Source organism: Callospermophilus lateralis, chromosome 6, assembly GCF_048772815.1.
Source record: "Callospermophilus lateralis isolate mCalLat2 chromosome 6, mCalLat2.hap1, whole genome shotgun sequence".
NCBI classification, from domain to species: Eukaryota; Metazoa; Chordata; class Mammalia; order Rodentia; family Sciuridae; genus Callospermophilus; species Callospermophilus lateralis.
In genome coordinates this window covers 136,596,435-136,614,071 of record NC_135310.1, presented here as the reverse complement: position 1 = coordinate 136,614,071, position 17,637 = coordinate 136,596,435, and the positions used below count along the sequence as shown (strand labels likewise).

General features: G+C 39.9%; 1 pseudogene; it reads left to right on the top strand.

Annotated features, from left to right (window-relative positions):
- The window catches only part of LOC143402190 (E3 ubiquitin-protein ligase SH3RF1 pseudogene), a 37,573-nt pseudogene extending 22,101 nt beyond the window's left edge, over positions 1-15,472 (top strand).
- Positions 15,473-17,637: the final 2,165 nt, after the last annotated feature.

Here is a 17,637-nt window from a genome sequence, read left to right as displayed (position 1 = left end):
ACAGAGCAACCTGGAGATGGATTTCTGTTTCCCATGCTTCCCCAGGGTACCCTGAAAAACTTCCAGATGGAAGGGAGGTCTCCCTGTGCCCCTGTCCTTCAGTACCCTTTCTAATAGCAGCAATAGTAACAGTGAACATTTTCCAGAAATTACCACCTTAGGTGTAGCCAATCTTCATTATTCATATTCTGTTTTTGCAAGTTTACTGCTTGTAAAACTTACCTGTAACCCCCAAATCATTGCCCATGTGCCCAGAGCCACCTGATAGCTATACTCCCTGCCAAGACTGAATGAGGCCTCTGCCTTCCTTTTTGAAAAAAAGACACTATAAACAAGTGTTTTTTTCTCCACCTGCCCAGGGCTCTGTTTAAAACACCCTCCAGGGGCTGGGGATGTGGCTCAAGTGGTAGCGCGCTTGCCTGGCATGCGTGCGGCCCGGGTTCGATCCTCAGCACCACATACAAACAAAGATGTTGTGTTTGCCGATAACTAAAAAATAATTTAAAAAATTCTCTCTCTCTCTAAAAAAGTTTAAAAAACCACCCTCCATACATCATGCTGAAGTGCTCTTGTGCTCTTGAGAAAGGAAGACTGAGATTGCCTCACAAAGAAACACACACATCAAAGAAACTGCTTTCCAACACAAGCTGTGGTGCTGCTGGCCCTGTTTCATGCTAACCAATTAGCAGCGTGTATCAATTAAGATATCTCAAACAGAAGCACACATGCCACAAGATGACGTATTGGTGGTGGCTACAAACAAGTGCAACCAGAGGCTGGAAGGCACCTAACCCTGCTGCTACTAGGATCAGCACCCCAACGTTCCCCAGCTCACGTTTCCAGGTGACTTTACAGAACAGTAAAGTAGCAGTACGGGTAATTATAAGTATTACGCAGTTGAATTTTGGGCATCCTGATCATGGCTGGGTGCTGGATCCCATTGGCAGCAGCTCAGTGCTCACGGGGATGTGATGGAGCAGAGCCATCCTGAGTGAGGGTCAAGTGCTTCCCACACTGTTCTGTCTAACCCTCCCTGATAGTCCTAAAAAGTACATCCTGTTGTTGCTCAGGACTTGAGTGGGGTTTCATAAGCGTAAGTGACTTGCCCAAGGTAATCACAAAACCAGTAACTGCTGGGTCCAGAACTCCAGCCCTGGCAGTAAGACCATGGAGCCCTGGGTCCACCCTGAGTGGTACTGCCTGCTCAACTTCCCTTCCTGCCTGGGCAGAGCTGTGAGTGTCAGGGGACTAAGACAATGGGCAAGCAGAGACCCTAGACTGATGCTCTCATGCAAATGACATGTGAACCCTTGGGACATACTCAACCCACAGCACCTGGTACGCTATTTGTGTTTTGTGCTTTGAGGTAGATTTTTGGTTTGTGGTTACCACAGCTTATATAAAAATCTTAAACTATCTTATGCAGATAACAACTTAATCTCAATCATATACAACTCTGTGCTTTGACTAGCTACTTAAAACACACATTTTATGCTTTTGATGTCAACATTTCCATCACTTTCTACTACGTATATTGACAATCTGTTTGATCTATAGCTGTCTTAAATTTTTTTTTCTCTCTCCACATACTGGAGAGAAATATTGACTCAGTATTACTTATAGTATTGCTGTCTGTGCTTTTATGTTTTATGTTGCTAATTAGTAATTTTGTTTCTCTGCTTCAACTTCATTCCCTTCAGCAGTTCCAGGGATAGACCTCATGGTGGGAAATGTGGCTTTTTTTTGGGAGAGTCATCACCTACTTGCTCCTCATTTCTGAAGGACAGTTTTTCTGGACAAAGTACTCTTGGTTGGTGAGTTTTTCCTTTGTTCCCTTTAACACATTGAATTTATCCTCCTGCTCTCACCTAGCCTACAGGGATTCTGTAGAACATGTCCTTGAGTGTCACCTTGGGGCTCCTTTGTCTGGGATAAAGGTATATTTTTAAAGCACTACAGTTTCTGTGCACTACAGAAAAGCATAGTCTCAAAGAGTGACCGGGTTCTCCCTGTACCTCAACCCTGCCAGGTGAGGACTGTACTGGGAGCTGCAGGAGTCTTGTGTGGAGCAGGGCAGTCATTATGGCTCATCAGAGCTGAGTGAGGTTGTTGGGCTACTCCTTATACCTCTAGCATGGAGGCAGGAAATGTGCTCTCTCTCACTGGAGCTCTCTCCCTCTGCTTTTTTTTTTAATTGTTGTTCTTGCTCTGATCAATGAGACAGAAAATAATCTTAGTCTGGGATCAGCAAAATTAAAAAAAAAATACAGTTGGAAGGAACACTAAGTGATGACATTCCTCTAGCCAGTGTGAGACAGCCACAAATTTAATGGAATTAGGAGCATTTCACTTGAGTCAGCTTAAATTTGAAATAAATTTGTAGCAGGTATACAAGAAAATTAAATCCCACAAGAATCTTCACACAAAATTGCCAGTGGCACCCATCATGGACCTCTGCAATGCTTCCTAAGACATCTGAAAGCCCGAAAAAGGAGAAAAGGAATCTGCCTCTGTTTCCTGCTCTAAGGCCTCTTTTTATTTAAGAAAATGCTTCAAATAGTCTGGTCTGCTTTTTTTAGTAGATAGGAATTTTAGGAAACACGTAAAAAGAAATGCAATGTGATTCTGATTAACTTTTAAGCACAGCACAAAAGCATGGTAACATAAAAAAATGAAGAAAAATACCTTTTTAAAATATTTGAATACTTATTTTATTTAAGCCATGTGAGTTATATAACATCCAAAACAAAAACAAAACTCAAAACATGGTTTTATCATTTACCTACATGTGCCGCACTTCTTAATAAAGGGATGAGAAATCTGGGGATCAGTCTGCAAACTGAAGGAGGATTTTTGATTCTGTCTTGCCCTCCATGTCAAACAGAAAAACTTCCTTAAGAAAAACAAAAAGGTGCAGGACTATATCCTCATGCCATTAACAGCTTCCAGACTGGAAGCTGCATGCAAGGAGCACAGCTGGCCCTGAGCACAGGCTGGCTCCCTGCAGGCCAGTGGTGAGAGCTCCTAACAGCTTGCACAAGGGGGGAGACTGCTATTCCCAAGCCTGCAGCACCAGGAGGGCTTAATGAGGAAAGCCAGCCAAGAAGATGCTGGTACACCAAAACCAAAGAGGACATCATCTGTGCTCACTTCCCCAAGATGAGAAACAGAAGAGTCACTCAAGAGACTGAAAGGTGCACATCACTGGGTAGGTTATGCCGTACATCTACATCCTGCCGTCTTCCTTGGTGGACTCTTCTTATGCATTGACTAGGGAAAGATTCTTTAGCTTTAGTACCTAGAAACAGTTGGCTCCCAGCTGTAAGACTCTCACCACCCTCTCAGTAACAACACAAGAACTTCTGCTACCCTAGTCTTCTCATGTTTAAAATGAGAGTAACATTCCCAAACCAGTGTTATGTGGTCCACAGCAAATATCTAGGCAAAATACTTGTAGTATTAAAAAAAGTACAATACAAATGAAAACTTCCATCAGCATGGCTGGTAACAATGATGATGCAGCCATGCACTCAATATTAGATTTTCAATATCAGATACTTATCTAAGGACCAGATGAACAGCAAGTGCCTTTGCCTCATTCACATTTTCCAGAACATATGCACTGAGTGTTGCTTATTTATCAAGGGCTGTTTAAAGGGACAGATACCACGTTGCTTTACTGGCTTTCCCAGTTGAGAAATATTCAGATGTTTAATTAAGGTCTTGATAGATCACAAAGCATGATAACATCACCAAATGTGCATGTACTCTGAGGTTTGCTGGTAGTTTCCCTGCTGTTCCTTTTGGCCCATTATAGGTACCATGCCTCAGAAGAAACAGCTTTCACCAGGGTTTGCTTTACAGCCACACTGTGCATGGGCCAGCTCTCTCTGATCTTGGCTCCTTTCCATTTGCAGGTTTCTACAGAATGCTATTCTTTATTCTCCTGCTGAAGTCCCATCCCTTCTCTTTGTCTGATCATAAATTAAATTATAAACCCCCAGGGGAATGTCATTGTCACTGTCAAGCAGTAGCACCCATCTTCCCTTGATGTGAAAACAGCAATGACAACCAGAGGAAGGAGATCTCACCATGAATAAAAACATTAGCTGCTCAAGAGCTCCATGCCCCTCCTAGCCTGTTCCCTGCATCTCTGACAAAGGCCCCACTGCACATCTCACCCACAAGCTTGATAATGTGCTAATTTTCCACTATAGAAACCATAAACAACTGGATTTTAAGATTTCCATTTGTAGTCATTTCAGACCTTTCTTAGCTTTTGTTCCATTACCATTTTTGGTCACAGAGCAGCACTCAACAGGTGCTTTTATAGTTTAATCCAGAAATCAATAGCACTCCCTGTACACATTGATGACTTATCAAACTCTCTCTTGTGTTATGATGGGTGTCAGTGCATGTTTCTTAATAAGCCCTGTGGTACCTCGTGCAGGGTCACGCCATCAGGATATTTGGTAAAGACATTTCTGACAGCTCTGGTAACCAGAAATCTGTCCCCGGCTCATATTGGGGAAAAAAGCAAGTTGCTTTCTTAGAAGTGTCAACACTGCACCTAAATCTGAAGCAAATTCAAAGTGAAGTCAACAAGGTAAATTTCACTTTAAATTCTGCTTTGGGCTGCAAGCATACCCACACAGTGAAGCAGGAGCTGATGCTGTCTTTCACCAGCAACATAAGAAACAGCCCATGTTTCCAAGTGTTAGTTTGCAGGAATCATGTGTGGGGATGTGCTCTCCACAATGGCCATCCTCACTTGGCAAATATTTAAAAGTTATTGCTACACAGAGACCCTTGATTTTGTGAAGAAGAGATACCTTCTGCGGTTTCATACACAAAGGACTTCCCTGGAGAAACTGCCGCATTGTGAGTGTCTAGGGGTCCTTCTCATTAGGAAAGGACCCTGCTCTAGAAGGACTTAGATCCTGAAACTGCTGTTAACTTCCTCACTTGTTTTAACAAATCTTCAAGTTTAGAAAGCAAATCCCTGCACATAAGCACGCTACAAGACAGCCAGATGCAAACTCAGGCAGAAACAGGTGTAGGGGCAGTGAGGAGGCTGGGCCTTCTCCACATGGAGTTAGTGCTTGCCTGAGCACTGGGGTCACAGCTCTGGGAGGAAGGAGAGCCAGAAGACATGGCCACCTGGGTAAGGCAGGAAGGGAGGATGGAGGCATGGTGGATGGGAAGGGCAATCAGCAAGAGCACTGTGTGGGGGAGCTGAGCATGTGCTGGGCCCCAATGGCAAGGACTCAGGAGAGTAGGACCCCGTAAGGGAGAGGGAGACACTGACTGACTGGATGCACCCATGTCCAAGGAAGTGGATTTTGACCTCCAGGAAAGAAGGAACCCTGGAGGAGCTGGGAAACAACACAGCAAGATCATACCTGGGCTTTGGGAAGTGGCTCCTGTGATCTGCTGAATCAAAGAGGGAACCAGCGAGGAGCCAGACACTGGGCACAAGTCCTGAAACCTTTCAAAAACACCAAAAAAGGAGCAAGGTGCTCAGACCATCATTCAGAGTGCTAAAACACCTGGCACTCTCAGACAGTGGGCAGCAGTACTCAAGCTAGAAAACCAGCAATGACCCCAACATTGTGTCTCAGGAACACAGCTGGGATGGGAGTGCCCTGACTGCAACAGTCCACTCTGTCCTCTCCAAACTCAAAGAGCAGGAGCTGTGGGTCAGATGCACATCTCTCCTCCCCACTACACATGAAGGACCAAGGGTTGAGAAGATTGATTGCTACCATTTTCTAAGAGCACTCGCTGAAGGGCCTTGTGGAGAGGTCTTGTCGCTTTCACAGTCCTAACAAGAGATGCCACCAACTTTGCCATGGAGGTGAAGACACCCAGCACACAGTAGGCTGCTTTGGCTTCTCACTAAGTGTTTGCTAAATTACTCACCATTCCTAAGTATCAAGATGACCATTTAAGGATACAACAACAACAAAAACTATTTTTTGCTATCAGCAGACATCATCTGCTCCTTACATCCTGCCACAAGCCACACATGACCATTTAAATTTAAATTAATTAAAATTACATAAAATTTAAAATTCAGTTTCTCCATAAATCAGCCACATTTACACAATCTGCAGTCACATTCCCCAGCTGGACAGTGCAGGTCAAGGACCCCTCCATCACTGCACAGTTCTTTGTAACCAAACGTGAGCTTCTGGGGGAAATTCACTGCTAAGTGGAAAATCACTTCCCTAGTCAGGTGCATCCTGTCCTTGCAGAGGCTGCCATATGGCCTGGCCACACCTCCAGCATTCATCTGACTGTGTACTGCATGGGTGCAAGCTCATCAAGTGCTAGAATGCAGAGGAAACTCAAATAGTGTTTCTGCCCCATAGGAGTTTACAGTCTAAGAGAAAGAAGAATGGTATTAATGTAATTACACTATGTTGTGTTGTAGTACTTATCAGTAAGCACGAACCAAACAGGGCAGAGGAAGCTACCCAAGTCAGAGAAGAATGACAGCAGTGTGGACTCGGGACTGTGCCACAGGGGCAGACTACACATCACATGTACAGCACAGCACAGCACAGCACAGCACAGAGGGAAAATCAGACACTGAGGGAAAAAGTAAACCATGCAATAGTGTTTACAGTATGAGTCATCAAAATGTAAATAATATGTTTTATTTGTGTTCTAATAATGGATGCACAAGCTGCAGTTCTCCAGCCTAGAAATATCGTAGCCCTTAAAGGTGGGCCATGCCCTCCAATGTTGCACATACCCCAGAAGATCACCCTCAATTTCTTCTTCCTAGGTGCTGCTCTCCAAACTTCAACAAATGAACTCATTAGAGCAGGATAAACATTAATCTCTAGGATATATATAGAACTCAAAAAATCTTAACACCAAAAAAGAACAAATAACCCAATCAATAAATGGGCTAAGGAACTGAATAGATACTTCACAGAAAAAGAAATATAATGAATAAATATATGAAAAAATGTTCGACATCTCTAGAAATTAGAGAAATGCAAATAAAAACTAATATTTCATCTCACTTCTGCCAGAATGGCAATCATCAAGAATACAGGCAACAATAAATGTTAGCAAGGATGCAGTGAAAAATGTACACTCATACACTGCTGGTGGGACTGAAAATTGGTGCAAACACTATGGAAAGCATCATGGAGATTTCTCAGAAAATTAGGAATTGAAGCATCATTTGACCAAAATATCCCACTCCTTGGTTTATACCCAAATGACTTAAAATCAACATACTGTAGTGATGCAGTCACATCAATGTTTGTAGCACCTCAATTCACAATAGTTAGAGTATGGATTCAATCTAGGTGTCTCCCAATAGATGAATGGATAAGAAAATGTGAAATATATACTCAGTTTTGAAGAAGAGTAAAATTATGGAATTTGCCAGTAAATGGCTGGAGTTGGAGAATATCATGATAAGCAAAATAAGCCAATCCCCCCAAAAACAAACACCTATTTCTTTTTACTAATAGGCAGATTCTAATTCACAATAAGGCAGGAGTAAGTAAGGAAGAATAGAGTTACCTTAGATTAGGTAGAGAAAAGTGATGGGAGGGGAGGAGAGAGGATGTGGGGATAGAAAAGATAGTAGAATGAAACAGACATTTTTACTGTAGGTATATACGTGACTGCATGACCAATATGATTCTCCAACATGTAGACTCAGAAAAATAAGAAATATAATAAAATATAATATCCCATCCACGTATGATATACCAAACTGCATAATTGCATTCTACTTTCATTTATAACTGAAACAATCAAACAAACAAAAAACAACTAGAGCAGAGCCTACAGCCTCTAATTCCATTTTCGCTTCCTGTCATAACCCTCTAAAGATAACCCTATTAGCTATATAGGAATGCATTTTTGTGTCCATTTTATATTTTATGTATATGGAATTATATAGTCAAAAAAGTAACTTTTTAACTTCAGCATTGTTTGTAAAAATCACATGTCCCACTGCCTGAAGCCCAAGTCTCTTCATTGCCTTTTGATAGCCTCCTGTTGTGTTTTTTTTTTTTTTTCTATGAATAAGAGGTGCCTTGAAGAATTTTACCACCTGTGGGCATTTGGGTTGCTTCCTCTTTGGAGGAGAAGAAGTATTCTCCTATGATTGCTGTTGTAGATGTGTTTGGCTAAATTGCATGTAAGTATTTTTGTTATTTATATCCTAAGAGTAAATTTCTGGATCATCAGTTACACATATTTGAAATTTAGTATATATTACCAATGCTTTCCAAAACAACTGTATGAATTCAATCCAGTAGTAACATGGGGACACTCTAATCTATCCATATCCTTAACTACATTTATTGCAGTCTGTCTTTTGTTATCTTAGTGATTTATATGGGTGAGCAATAGTGACATATTGTGTTTTAATTTGTATGCCACCAATGAATAAGAAACTTCTGCATGTAGATAAATTTAAAAAAAATTCTAGGTGGCCAGAAAATAAAGTCTTTATTTCTAAAAAATGTTTAAAGTGGAACATAATGTCCATTGCTTCTAAATGTTTCTTCAATAGAGAAGAGATGATTAATACTGTTAATCATATTTTTCTGATATTGTAATTTTACAATTAAAATAAGCAAATTAAATTTAACATAATTGGGCTTAATCTCCATAAATATGATTTCTTAAATGAATAAATTAGAAATTACAACTGACATCCAACTACTTTCTCCCTTTTTGTTCAGTTGTTAAAGAAACAACAGGATCCAGCCTCAAATCTCTCCACAGCAAGCTGAATTAACCTCCATTATCATGGCACTGAGATTATTTTCTACTACTTTAAACATTACCACAGATTCTGAATATATATCTAAACTTGTTCCTCATATTTCTGTAGCTGTGTTATCCCCTTGTCTGGATTCCAATTTACTATCTCTTTTTTTACCACTTCAGACTCACAGCATCACAAGTCCCCCATCTTCCTTGCACATATGCACAGCCACACCAAGATTCCTGAACCTCTGACAGAGAATAATACCCACACAGATACCGCTGTAAGGTTCCTAATCTTTTATTGTCAGATGCTGTAAAACTCAAGCATTTTCTAGTCAAAAAACTCATGGATTTTCTGCTCATAAATGTAGATTTTTCCATTTCTTCCCCAAAAGCTCAGGCCACTGTCAATAACTATTCTCATTGTACACCCTTCTGGGTCCCTATGTGGGAATCTGTAAACCCCCAAGGAGTAACATTCTAATGCACTTAGGCAAATGGGTATTAAAACATTTTCCTCCTTTTTATTCTTTTTCCTTTCTTCATATTTCCACTGATATCTTTCTGGGTTTATTTGGGCTACTGCAGATTGATGTAAATATTTACCTCCTTACAATTCCCATTTATTACTCTGCTTTGCAACTATGGACAAGCCTGCTTATTTAAAAACAGATAACGCCCCTGCATATATACCCTGTGATTTTGCACAATTTGCTGCTCATTGGAATATAATTTTAACCCATAGAATACTCATACTCCTACCAAACAATCCTGGCATGAATGAGCACATCTTAACCTAATGACTTGATTTTATACACACACACACACACACACACACACACACACACACACACACGGACACGCACGCACCTTTGTAGAGGAAGATGTGGATCAGACTATGCTTGGCCTGGTGAAGGGATCCTCATCCTACAGGCCTTTTCCCATGGAGGTGACTGGGGCTCAGTATTATAAGGCACAAGGCACTCTCTGAAGATCAGTTTACTCAACATAGCCTGATTTTCTCCTTTAATTGATAAACTGAGATCACAGAGGATCCTCTTGGCCTCTTGAGCCTCTTTCTCCTCCCACTGGCACCAAAGATGAGAATATGAGTGGGCCCTACTTTTCCAAAAGAGGACCCATCATTTCAGTTGAATTCCCAATACTGACAGACCATTTGGGGAATGCTCTCTGGCAAAGGCTGTATTTTAAACATCAAGTGCATAAGTATCTTTTTTTCTAAAAGTTTAAATTTAACCACATTTTCAGTTAATTTTTGTCTGTTGTGAACATTTTGTCTCCTTAAATCTTGAGGTATCTTTTACACTCCGAGGTGCAAGCTCATTATCATGTGCTTTTTTCTCGTACATAATCTGCCCCTGATAAGAATGAATGGTTCTCTCCAATTCTTCTTCAAGATCTTTGACTTGCTTTCTATAGTTCTCCAGCTGTTCAGTTACATGGATGATGTTTTCATCCACTTCAGAAAGTTTTTCCTCTCGCTCTACCTGGTAATTTTCCTCTACTATTAATTTTCTTTGGAGTTTCATTACATTGTTTGATTTAGTTCAATCTTGACATTAAATTTCTGCTGAAGATTCTGATTCTCTCTTTTAAATTGTGTATTTTTCACTGCAAAGATGCTTGCACTGTCTTAAAATTTTTAATATGTTCTATAAGGTCTTCCTTTACTTCTTCTACTTCAGATAAGAAAGTAAACATTTTATTTCTTTCTCCTTCTAAGGTTTTAAATGGGGCATTTAACTAGCACCATAAACCTGTTCCTTCAAAGCTCCTTTTGGCTGATCATCTTAGTGAGCACCAATTTCTGATTCACTCTTCATTTTCAATTCCAAGTTACCATCATCTTTTAGTTCTTCTCCAGGGACAGAAGCCCAATCTTTCATCTGCACCAAGTGTTCAGTCAGAGACTAATGTGTTTTTCTTTCCCTCTTAGAACTTGTTCTGCATATACTGTAGAGTTTTCCAATGTTATTTTCTGATTTTTAAAGTCATTCCCTTTTTCTTTCCATATTTCAGCTTCTTGTAAAAGTTGTTTCTGACTATCCTGAAGTTGGGTTTTTTTTTGAAAACCTCTTTTATTGCTACCTTATATCCTCCTGCATTCATTTGAAATATTCTCAAGGTTGTTTCAGCTTTGGCTATTAGTAACTTGAGGGGTTTTGATTCATCTTCTAGGAACTTAATCCTTCTTGATATATCTGCCATCAATTCATCCTGTAGAGAATGTTTAGTTTTCTCTTCTTTTAGGTCTTTTTCTAGAAAAAGTATTTCATCCCCAAGTTTAGATTTAGACCTATCTAGCTTTTCATATATTGCCTCCAAATTTTCTGCTTCTATTGACTTCTTCTCCAAAATGGCATCCTTTAAAGATGACTCTAAGCCTTCATAATCTTTTTGAAGAAGGCTAACTTTTCCAAGTAGTTGACATTTTTCTTCAATTAGTCCAGCAAGTTTTGGAGCCAGCTTTTTATCTCTTCTCACATAACACCTGCTTCTAACACACTGACAACATCTCCACATAAACAGAACAGCAAAAAATCCAACAGCTGCATATATCACCAACTCCCAAGGATACCCATAAGGATGAGGGCCTGGTTTCATATCCACAGACAATGATGCCAAAGCCCTGTGTCCTTCTTCCTGGACAAACCCCAAATACAGCTGAGGGGCAAACCTTAGCCCCTCCATCACAGTAAGGCTGCTTGCAGTTTGAAGGAGACATAAAAAAACTCAAGGAGAGATGCTATGGGCATCGAAGGATTCCGCAAGATGATTCCTATGAGTCCCAGCAGATTCCATGGATCAATCAGCTATTGAAGACACAGCCTGCCCATCCACGCCCAAAGACTGTGGACACTTAGGTCTTTGGTCAGGAATCAAACCTGCACCAGGCAACAGAGTATACCATTGTGAAAAAGTTCCAGGGGTGCAGAGTGGTGGAGCTGTGGGCATAGACATGGGAAGCCACAGCCATAGGCTCTCAGGGGCCTAGCACATTCAAGTGCCTATCAGGGAAATCTTGGCCCCTTCACTATGCTGTGCATCCTAAAGCAGTGCAGGTTCAACTCTGTCCCAATTGAGCCAGAGAGGACTCCTCTCTATCCCACCCACCCCTTGGTTTAGTTCAATCCAGGCCAAGGTGGAGCTTATTATGTGCTATTCCATTCAGTCATGATGTCAACCAGTTTAATGTAACTAAAATTCTAAAACTTTGTAAAATAATTTAAAGAGCTAGTACATCATATATTTTTATTTGTACTACTTGCCCTTTTATTGTAATGACTCATTCCTTTTCCTCCCCTCCTGTCCACTCCCTTTTTCCTTCCTTCCTTCCTTCTTTCTCCCTTCTCTCCCTTTCCTTTTCTTCCAGTGTTGGGAGTTAAACCCCAAGGCCTTCTCCATGCTAGGCAAGCTCTCTACCACTGAGCTACATCTGGATCCTGTTGACACTTACTATAGAAGTAATCTGATTTATTTCTATATAAAAACTCTTACGTGAGACTATTTAAAAAGTAATTTTTTTAGAAAAGTTGCTAACATGGGCACAAATCAGTTGTAACAAGTTGTTTTTTTTAAGTACTGCATATGTAATATTTCCAAAAAAAAATTGGGGGTTGGGGAAGTAGCTCAAGAGGTATCACGCTTGCCTGGCATGCGTGGGGCACTGAGTTCAATCCTCAGCACCACATAAAAATAAAATAAAGATGTTGTTTCAACTGAAAACTAAAAAGTAAATGTTAAAAAATTCTCTCTCTCTCTCTCTCTCTCTCTCTCTCTCTCTCTCTCTCTTTAAAAAAAAGGAACTTGTAATTTGAGTTGGGTTTCATGTCAATTTTTCTAGACTATCACTTATTTAAGTATTCAAAATCTTTTTCAGATGTTCTTTTGACCCCTTACAGGATGTAAAACTTCCAAGTAACTGGGTAATTATAAATACATAGCAAAAAGAAGGATAAGATGTGACTCTTTGAAATGGCTTTAGATACTGTAGATGAATTTACGTTGTTGTTAAGATAGAGTTCATTACTTGATGTAAATAAAAGACATCTAATATACTTTTGTTCCTAGTTATGCTTGAGTTTTTGATCAACCAAATCTAATGTTTGAAGGAAAGCATTCACTAGTAGTCTTTGGTTTCCTAAATGTCTCTAAAGTTCAAAGGCATTATGCCACCATGTATGATTTGATCAATTCTATTTCTAGGGCCAGAGTTTTATCAATGTAAACTAAAACTCTTGTCCAGTTACAAAGGTTATGAAAGTTTAGAAACATTTTAACAAATGCAATTATGTGAGGTTACAAATATGTTAATTAGTTTGTGGTGAATATTTCACAATATGCATACCTGTATCAGAATCAAATTATCAATTGGGCATGGTGTCACACAACTGTAATCCTAGTACCATTTAAGAGGCTAAGGCAGGAATATCACAAGTTCAAGGCCAGCCTCAACAATTTTGGGAGACCCTGTCTCAAAAAAAAAAAAAGAAAAAAAAAAGACCACAGGATCTTCCAGATCCATTAAGTGCAACACCATGTCCTGCTGTCCTCTGTCACCTCATGACCCTGTAGGCTTCACTGGATGCCCAATAAAATGTCTTTTCTCTATAATTTACCAAGGGTAATATTCAATTATAGCAACAGAAATCATACTGTTTCAGATAGATTACTGGTCAAGGCACACAACTAAAAAGCAACAACTCTGGGACTCAAACCAACTGTCTCCAGTTACATACAAAATAGAACCAGTTAGCCATCAAGCAAAACACTCAAAAACCAGGCTAAAGTCCCTTTTTATTTGCCAGAGCTGTTTCTCTGGATATAAAAGTCACTAAATGAGAGTAGCTTGCTTTCATTTATAGCATCTGTATCAAGGTACCTACATTCAAGTGAACTTCCTGAGCCTTTTCTTCATCTGAACATGGAGGTCAATAACACTATCATCATCATCATATTCACTATAAAAGAGTTATTCCCATCATTTAAAGGACAAACAGAACAGACATCCTTTTTCTAAAGTCACACAGACACAAAATATTCAAGCCAGGATAGAAATTTGTACTATGCCATCTCTCACGTATTGGTTTTTAACCCACCGAGCATTCAATTGATTTAAACAATAACATTTAAGGCTGGGCAAGTGGGAGGCAGTGACACCTATGTAATGTGTCTGCACAGAGAGGGGGGCAGGAGAGATGAGTATCCAGAGGCCACTATGCCTGCTTCAGAGAAACAGGGATCCAAAGGCAAGGCTGGGGGGAATCTGCATTGGCCATGGCCACCACTGTGGGACCAAGAACAAGGAGGAGGAGCCAAGTCGCAAGAGCAAATTATGACGTGGATGTTACATAAATCATTAAAAGAGTTGCACACAACTATGAACATTTCTGAAGCCTTTTCTCATTAAAGTACATCAAGATGGATGAATCTGTCTCCTTGGATCTTTGGAGTGTCCTTGGTACTTCTGGAAAAGTCTTGCCTTGCCAGCACAGGTTTTGCAAAGCATGTTTGCTGGGATCGTAAGATCCCTCAGTTGTTGCAAGTGGAGGACTCTTGTTGGCTCCCACGATGAACTTCCAGGTAACATCCTGCTGATGAGGTCCTGTATGGCATCAATCACAGGCCTTGGAAACGTAGCCAGTGGGGGCAGTGGAACCAATTGGAAAAATGCATTAAGGATTCAGGGCAGCACTACGGCTAATTGTAGTGCAAAAGATCTACAGAGCTCCCAGTGTGGGTGGCAGACTTGGGTGCAAGGCTGGAGGCCTCGTGAGGGGTATACCTGTTAGTTTTGTAATGTGTTAGGACATTTAACTATCAATAAAACGAGCCTGGAGACTTTAAATTCAGCAATGTGACATCTTTTTTTGATGACATGTTGTTGAAAACTGTTTCCACAGGGTAAGTCAATGGGATCCATAGCTTTTTCCCAACAAACTTAGTGCAGATTATTAAACCACTGCCTCAGCCCCCACCTCAGTACAAAGCACTATATGACTTTGAAGTGAAAGACAAAAAAGCAGCACATAATGACCGCCTTCCATTTGTTAAAGATGATGTTCTGACTGTGATCCAAAGAGTGGATGTAAGCTGTGCTGAAGGAATGTTGGCAGAATAAATAGGAATATTTCTAATTTCCTACATTGAGTTTAACTTGAATGCTAAGCAGCTGACAGAATGGGATAAGCCTCCCATGCCAGGAGTTGATGCTTAAACATGTACCTCAGCAGCAGCCCAGAGCAGCTCTGCCTCAAAGCACTACTGACACCAAAAAGAACACCAAAAATTCCCACTCCTTCACTTCCCTCACCATGGCAAAGAAGTCCTTTCATGCATCCCACAACTTCCACTCCATGGAGATCAGTGTTCCTATCCTCATCAGCTCCACCAACCCTCAGCGGCCACAAGGTTCAGAGAAGTTTCTGAGCTTTCCTTCAGTGCCCCTTCTCAGATTCATGTGAGTACTGTCGTATTCATTGTGACCCCACACCCAAGCAGCCCAGTGTCAACTGGCCCCTTGTTCATTTTCCCATTGGAAGTCCCCTCTCCAGATGCCCATGGAACTATGAATCCTCCCTTTCTAGCACTCCCTTCTCCTGGCTACCACTGTCCTCTCATGTCCATCCTGCCAGGTGCTGTGCTGCTTCTGCTGGAATGGTATCGTGGCTCATGGCAAAATCCACTGCTCACAGGTTAGAAGATTGAGTATTATGAAGATATTAGTTCTCCCCAAATTTATCTACATATTTGATGCCATCTCATTACAAATTCTCGCAGTCAATTTTGTGGAAATGTGTATGTTAATTAACATATGTTAATTCCAAAATTTAAGCAGGTATATAACATCTCAGAACCTTGGATCATAGTATGGTAAAAGTAATTAAGAAGGGATGAATTTTGAGTATTAATTATTCCTGATTTTTATATGATCTACTTAACTTTTAATAATGGTAGTGTTTAACAATTATTTGCAAAATTTATAAAAACTAATCCCATCAATAGATAAATGAGGGCTGACTCTGGCAAACCAATGATTCCAGGTATCCAGAGAAGTTTAGGTATCTATGATTTCCTTACCAGCGATTCTTAAGTACTAAAAGAATATTAGCCTAATTTAAAAAAAAAAAGAAAAGAAACAAGTATATAATTTGATTTTCAAGAGTAAGCAGGTTTTTGAACTTATAAATAGGTCAAAATTTTTAACTACAAGGCTGGCTCTCCATACATATTATACGTAAAATCTATGGATTTAGATCTGGAGAAAACTTCATATACTGTTCTGCAAGCCATTTAAGAAAAGGAGGGTCATGAAGTGTTCATGGTTCCTTTAAAACAATATACATTTTGCCCCAAGTCTACTCCTCTGGCTTCAAATTGTAAGTCAACCATTGAAGTTGCAAATTGCAGACAAAGATGATTTATAATGAAGGTAATCTCAAAAGACTAGAAATTTGTTTAGCCATTACATCCCCAAGTCCAGAACCCTTTTATCCATCAGATAAATGTTGGTTGATGAATGAAAACTAGCAAGCCATTAGTTTTCAATATGCCTTCAGGAGAGCCCTAGAAATGTGACTACGCTGCAGTCTTGCAGGAGGTTTCCTTCTACCTATTATTCTATAAAGTTGACACTAGCACAAATTCCTTAAATTTTAATAGATGGACAGCAGCCTGTGTCTTGTGCTTTGTGTAGTGCCAGTTTCTGAGGTGTCAGATTGTATATATGGGAAGAAAAGCCCCCTGGCTAACACAGGAGCAGTAAGAGCTATTTTGTTCCGTAAATATTTTTGGACATGGAATATAATGAAGAATGATGATTTGACTGAAGATGGATTTAGAAGGAGCAGTATATAAATAAGAAAAAGTCTAATAAAAGTGATGAATATCTCACTGCTCTGAATGATTGGAGAAATGAATCCTATTTTAAACCAAAGATAATACTCTGAACAGGCCAAATTTTAGGTTAATATGGATCTATAGTTTGCTTCTTGCATGAACTTGTCTTAACACATTTACAGAACACATCTGCTTTGTTGTGTGACCTTCTGGCTGAGTCCTGATTCCTCACGTTTCCAGATCTGACATACCTGTAACACTCCGAGTTATTGAAGTCAACATGAGGATCCTAAGTCCATGAAAATAAAACTCTTCTTCACATTCTGCAATTAAAAACAGGTTAAAAGAAGGGGATTCTTAACATAGGGTAACTCCTTTTTGAAAAGTCAAGAGGCTGTGCTACATGATTTCAATTTTAAACTATCATCTTTATATTTTTAGGGCTTTAATTTATGGAACAATCAGGAAATCTTTATATTTAACTTTAAATACCTGGATATTATAAATCACATTAGATGAACATTTAAGGGGGAGTTTCAGTGAAACTTCTGAACAACTTGTGACTTTTACTGTACAGCAATGATTTGTAAAAAACAATATGATGTAATCCTAGAGTATAATATAGGGACACAAAAACAACTGTCAAGAATTAGGCAGAGGGGCTGGGGATGTGGCTCAAGCGGTGGTGCGCTCGCCTGGCATGCGTGCGGCCCGGGTTCGATCCTCGGCACCACATACAGACAAGGATGTTGTGTCCGCCGATAACTGAAAGATAAATAATAAGGTTCTCTCTCTCTCTCTCTCTCTCTCTCTCTCTCTCTCTCTCTCTCTCTCTCCTCTCTCTTTAAAAAAAAAAAAGAATTAGGCAGAGATTACATTTAATCAATTTTTGCAGACTAAAAGTAATAAGTATTAAATAATCAACACAGCTTAATTAAAGCTCTATGTGTAACATTTTTTATTAGACTTGTCATTAATGGACCTTTAAATGCTACCACAACTTGAACTCTGGGTTAAATCTAGATA